Source organism: Ranitomeya imitator, chromosome 5, assembly GCF_032444005.1.
Source record: "Ranitomeya imitator isolate aRanImi1 chromosome 5, aRanImi1.pri, whole genome shotgun sequence".
Taxonomy (NCBI): domain Eukaryota; kingdom Metazoa; phylum Chordata; class Amphibia; order Anura; family Dendrobatidae; genus Ranitomeya; species Ranitomeya imitator.
Window position 1 is genome coordinate 574,273,861 of NC_091286.1, and position 6,846 is coordinate 574,280,706.

At 46.6% G+C, this 6,846-nt stretch overlaps 1 non-coding gene across 1 annotated transcript; it reads left to right on the top strand.

Annotated features, from left to right (window-relative positions):
• Window positions 1–4,725: 4,725 nt before the first annotated feature.
• Window positions 4,726–4,797, top strand: TRNAQ-CUG (transfer RNA glutamine (anticodon CUG)). The gene has a single exon. It is a non-coding gene; the product is annotated as a tRNA-Gln (tRNA).
• The last annotated feature ends 2,049 nt before the right edge of the window (window positions 4,798–6,846 follow it).

The window sequence follows — 6,846 nt, forward strand, 5'->3', positions numbered from 1 at the left end:
TTCCGTGTTCATTTTTCACTCCCCTCCTTCCCAGAGCCATAACTTTTTCATTTTTCCGTCAATTTGGCCATGTAAGGGCTTATTTTTTGCGGGACGAGTTGTACTTTTGAACGACATCATTGGTTTTAGCATGTCGTGTACTAGAAAACGGGGAAAAAATTCCAAGTGCGGTGAAATTGCAAAAAAAGTGCAATCCCACACTTGTTTTTTGTTTGGCTTTTTTGCTAGGTTCACTAAATGCTAAAACTGACCTGCCATTATGATTCTCCAGGTCAGTACGAGTTCATAGACACCTAACATGACTAGGTTATTTTTTATCTAAGTGGTGAAAAAAAATTCCAAACTTTGCTAAAAAAAAAAAAAAAAAATTGCGCCATTTTCCGATACTCGTAGCGCCTCCATTTTTGATGATCTGGGGTCAGTTGAGGGCTTTTTTTTGCGTGCCGAGATGACGTTTTTAATGATAGCATTTTGGTGCAGATACGTTCTTTTGATCGCCCGTTATTGCATTTTAATGCAATGTCGCGACGACCTAAAAAACGTAATTCTGGCGTTTCGAATTTTTTTCTCGCTACGCCGCTTAGCGATCAGGTTAATGCTTTTTTTTAATTGATAGATCGGGCGATTCTGAGCACAGCGATACCAAATATGTGTAGATTTGATTTTTTTATTTATTGATTTATTTTGATTGGGGCAAAAGGGGGGTGATTTAAACTTTTATATTTTTTTTATTTTTTTCACATTTTTTTTAACTTTTTTTTTTTACTTTTGCCATGCTTCAATAGCCTCCATGAGAGGCTAGAAGCAGGCACAACTCGATCGCCTCTGCTACATAGCAGCGATCTGCTGATCGCTGCTATGTAGCAGAAATGGAGGTGTGCTGTGAGCGCCGACCACAGGGTGGCGCTCACAGCTGCCGGCGATCAGTAACCATAGAGGTCTCAAGGACCTCTATGGTTACCATCCTGACGCATCGCCGACCCCCCGATCATGTGACGGGGGTTGGCGATGACGTAATTTCCGGCCGCCCAGCTGGAAGCGGTAGTTAAATGCCGCTGTCTGCGTTTGACAGCGGCATTTAACTAGTTAATAGGTGCGGGCAGATCGCGATTCTGCCCGCGCCTATTACGGGCACATGTCAGCTGTTCAAAACAGCTGACATGTCCCGGCTTTGATGCGGGCTCACCGCGGAGCCCTGCATCAAAGCAGGGGATCTGACCTCGGACGTACTATCCCGTCCGAGGTCAGAAAGGGGTTAATGAGAAAAAAATGAACTTTTTTGAATTTACCAAATGGCTGCAATGAAACAAAGAGTGAAAAATTTAAACGGGTCTGAATACTTTCCGCACCCACTGTAGGTCTTTAGGTTCCTTTTGAAGGCTTTCACTTGGATCATAAGAGCAGCATACCAACTGGCTGGCTTTTTCGATAGTAGCAATATGGGCTTGTTCACATGTATTTTCGGTCTGATTGCTATCCATGAAAAAAATAAAACAGCACTCAGATCAATGTTATTCAATTGGGCAGTGCACATGAGCGATTTTGTCTACTGAACAAATCCGCATGTGAAAAAAAAATCACAGTATGCATCAGTTTCTTCTGTAAATCAGATGAGACTCACCTATTCAAGTCTATGGGCACTTGAAAGAAATCGGATGTCATATAGAGCCACAGTACAGCATCCGATTTTTACAAATACACTGCAATTCTGTAACACAGGAAACAGTAAATGGTCGTGTAAATTATTAATCGCTGCTGTAAAAAATGGATTGTATATGGACAGCACATGGATGACAAGTGAGAAGAAAATCATCCCACTTTTCTGGATGACACACTGAACAATTTTTTAAAACGCTGGTGTGAAACTATCCCATGGGTGAGATTTTAGAAAATGTAATCCACTTGCAGAAAACATCCACTTCTTAAAGACTCATTCAGACGTCATTGATTTTTCTTGCACGTATAAAAAAACGTTCCAAGTTTCATCAGTTTTTCTTGGAAAAAAAAAACCTGATGGAGATCTTGTGCTTTTTCCTGATAAATGGACTCCACAAAAATGGCATATGAGTCTTGTCCGACGTTTTCACAGACCCTTCGACTTGCTTTGGCCAGTGTGATCCAACGCTCAGATCAATATCAGATATATCTCTGTGCTTTTGTGAGGACCACTCTGTCCGAGAATAATATCAGACATGATCTACCCCACAGACATGATAAAGATGGTTAGCACTCATAGGAGAAAACATCTGAATGAGCCCTAATTTGACCAGCACTGCAGATTTGAAATCCAGAGTTTTGCGGTAGATCTCTCTCTCTCCTCGTGCCAAAAACGGTCAAACCTGAAAAATAATTTGCACAGTTTAGTGATGATGTTGCTGCTGGAGATTTCCTGTTGAAGTTCCGCTGTAGAAATGCCACAGAAGATACTTTTGGTTCCATGTCTACTTTACCTTTCGGTTCCATGTCTACTTTGCCTTTCGGTTCCATGTCTACATTGTCTTCCAGTTACATGTCTACTTTGCCTTTCGGTTCCATGTCTGCGTTACCATTTGGATCCATGTCTATGTCGCCTTTCGGTTCCATATCTACATTGTCTTCCAGTTACGTGTCTACTTTGCCTTTCAGTTCCATGTATACGTCACCTTTTGGTTCCATGTCTACATCGCCTTTCGGTTCCACGTCTACATTGTCTTCCGGTTCCATGTTTACATCGCCTTTCGTTTCCATCCCTATGTCGCCTTGGCATCACCTCCTGGGAACATAATCAATGTGAGTTTCTTTGCTGGGATTAGATGGTACATTTTTCAAAACCGTGACCGCCCTTAATGAATCTGTCCTAATGGATATTTGTATAAATGCCAACCATGATCCCTCTGATTGTACTACATAGCACACATATAATCTGTCAGACCACAGCCAACTTCTTCTGTACATGAAATCTACAGAAAAACCATCCACCCAGAAGCCGCAGCAGAGCGGCCTCTTCACCCGGCCTCCATCCTATAAATGGTCCAAAATGTCGGCACTAAAATATAAAGAAGCTTCCAGCAGACCTGAAATACAGCGGATGCTCCACCACTTCTACAACCTCGAGTACATGCCAAACCCAGAGGGAGTGAGCCAAGCCCCAAAGGACCTCAACAATATATTCTACGCAATGGCCAGACTGTCCGACCTTAAAAAAGTCGACTACAAGAGACCAAAAGAAACACAGGTCAATGGCTGGTTTGACAGAGAATGTAAAGCTGTACGGAAGACCCTGAGAACAGCCTCCAACAAGAAACACAGAGACCCCAACCACCTGGGTCTGAGGGAAGCCTATAACTCCATACAAAAGCAGTACAAAACCATCCTCAGGAGGAAGAAGCAGAGTTACATCTCTACCAAGCTTAACCAACTCCAAGACGCCCTCCAAGACAACTCCTTCTGGGAACTATGGAACCACATGGGCACCAAAGACAAGAAAAACAACACCCATATCCAAAATGGCAACCTCTGGCTCCAATACTACCGAGACCTCTATAAAGACATTCCAAAGGAAGGACTAAGCCAAGAACAGGAAAACATAATGGCGAAACTAAAAGCAATGGAGGAAAAAATCAAAAACTTCCAAAACCCGGTGGATACACCTATAACACTACAGGAAGTAACCGAGAGACTCTCCTCCATAAGATGTAGAAAAGCCGGTGGCCTGGATGGAATCCTACCAGAAATGCTGAAGTACAGCCCACCAGAAATACAGGCTGCAATGGTTAAACTCTTCAATATTGTGCTGAGTGCCGGCTACTTCCCTCGTACCTGGAACCAAGGCCTCATCACACCCATCCACAAGAGTGGGGACAGGTATGACCCAGTCAACTACAGAGGCATATGTGTCAGCAGCAACCTGAGAAAACTGTTCAGCAGTATCCTGAACAAGAGGATCCTCACCTTCCTCACCGAGCACAACGTCCTCAGCAAGAGCCAAGCAGGGTTCATGCCGAACCACCGCACCACTGACCACATCTATACTCTGCACAGCCTCATTCAGAGACACGTCTACAATACAAAGAATGGGAAGATATACACCTGCTTTGTGGACTTTAAAAAGGCCTTTGATTCAGTGTGGCACCCGGGCTTATTCCTGAAACTGCTGGAGAGTGGAATAGGAGGAAAGACCTACGATGTCATCAAAAGCTCCTACACCGAGAACCGATGCAGCGTGAGTGTGAACGGCAAAAGAACGGCTTATTTCCAGCAGAGCCGCGGAGTCAGACAAGGCTGCAGCCTAAGGTTTGGGGGATTAGCTCAAGTGGTAGAGCGCTCGCTTAGCATGCGAGAGGTAGCGGGATCGATGCCCGCATTCTCCAATACTACCGCTGAATTCCTTTAACTGAGAATAGCACAGTGGTGAGGTGTGCAGGCTTATAAACAGAGAGCTGTGAGTTCAACTCCATGCAATGGAAGTTAACTTTTTGAGCAATACAGTGGCTCAGTGGAAAGGACTGGTGCTTTGCAACATGGGAGACCTGGGTTCTAATCCCACCATGGGAAGTTGCAAACAAACCTGCTCTAGTTTTTACTCTCAGAACAGAGTGAGAATGAGCAAGACGCTGGGACCGACGTCTTTGCTGAGCAGACTCCACTGCGGCTGGACAAGAATGGGAGACCGCAGCGGAGGTGGCTCGAGATTCCCCCTGTGCAGAAGCGGGAACTCGACCCCTAACAGTCACTCCCTTTGTGTGTGGTTCCATGGTGTAATGGTTAGCACTCTGGACTCTGAATCCAGCGATCTGAGTTCAAATCTCAGTGGAACCTGGGCAGTTTTTCGTACACATGTTTCAATTTTACTGGATGGACAAATGTCTTTTTTCGGCCTTACTAACTATGTTACTATGATGGCGAACTCAGTCGAGGGGTTCAAGAGAGGCCTGGATGTCTTCCTGGAGCAGAACAATATTGTATCATACAATTATTAGGTTCTGTAGAAGGACGTAGATCTGGGGATTTATTATGATGGAATATAGGCTGAACTGGATGGACAAATGTCTTTTTTCGGCCTTACTAACTATGTTACTATGTTACTAAGTCCAACGCTCTTCAACATCTACATCAACGAGCTGGCTACCGCCCTGGAATCCTCCTCAGCACCAGGACTCACCCTCCACGACGCTCAGGTGAAATTCCTGCTGTATGCAGATGACCTGCTGCTGCTGTCACCAACCGAGAAAGGCCTCCAGGACAACCTGAAAATCCTAGAGAAATTCAGCTCCACCTGGGTTCTACCGGTCAACCTAAAGAAAACCAACACCATGGTGTTCCAGAGGAGAAAGAGAAGATCAGACCAACACCCATTATTCGTCCTCAACAACTGCGACCTCACAGGAACGGACAAATATACCTACCTGGGCCTAGAGATTCACCGGTCAGGGAGCTTCAAACAAGCCATAGAGACCCTGAAAGACAAGGCCTGAAAAACCTTTTATGCCATCCGAAGGAAACTCTACCATCTAAAGCCACCAGTGAGGGTCTGGCTAAAAATGTTCGACTCCATCATCGCCCCAATCCTCCTGTATGGCAGCGAAGTCTGGGGTCCTCACACCTACCCAGACTGGTCAAAGTGGGAATCCAGTCCAACAGAAATATTCCACCTGGAATTCTGCAAGCACCTTCTCCAGGTCCATCGGAGCACCTCCAACAGTGCTTGTCGGGCCGAGCTGGGCAGATTCCCTCTGCACCTAACAGTTCTAAAGAGGGCGCTGTCATTCCGGGCTCACCTGCATAGGAGCAATCCAAGCTCCCATCACCATAAAGCCCTGATACATGTAGGTGAAACAGAAAAAACAGAACCCTCGGAACAGCCCAGCCAAACCCAACTGGAGCAGAACACCAATCACAACAACCTGACAAAAGCCGGAATCAGGACGATGGTAGACGAAGGCCAGGAGAGGTATGTTAGTGATTGGAAGAATGATATCATCAGCTCACAGAAACTGACCATGTACCGGAGCCTACAGAGAGACTACAGACTGGCCCCATATCTGGAGAAACTCCCGGACCCCAGAGATCGCAAGATCCTGAGCCGGTATAGACTCAGTGCCCACAGTCTGGCCATCGAATGTGGCCGACACAGGCAGAGCTACAAGCCCAGGGAGGAAAGACTGTGCCAACACTGTGATCAGGAGTCCATAGAGGACGAAACCCACTTCTTGCTACACTGCTCCAAATACTCAGCAGTGAGGGACACTCACTTCAGGAGACTCTCACATCTCTTCCCGGACTTCATCACCATGAAGGAGGAAGAGAAAACATATATCCTGCTGGGAGAAGAAGAGAGAGCGGTGGAGATAGCAGTGCGGTATGTGAGCGAATGTCATAGACTGCGAGAAAGAGAACTATGATGCCATGTACTATAGCCCCCACAATGGATCTGCCCCATCCACCTCCCTTATGCCATGGACTATAGCCCCCACCCTGGATCTGCCCCCATCCACCTCCCCTATGCCATGGACTATAGCCACCACAATGGACCTGCCCCCATTCACCTCCCCTATGCCATGGACTATAGCCCTCACAATGGATCTGCCCCATCCACCTCCCCTATGCCATGGACTATAGCCCCCACCCTGGATCTGCCCCCATCCACCTCCCCTATGCCATGGACTATAGCCCCCACCCTGGATCTGCCCCCATCCACCTCCCCTATGCCATGGACTATAGCCCCCACCCTGGATCTGCCTCCATCCACCTCCCCTATGCCATGGACTATAGCCCCCACAATGGATCTGCCCCATCCACCTCCCCTATGCCATGGACTATAGCCCCCACAATGGATCTGCCCCATCCACCTCCCCTATGCCATGGACT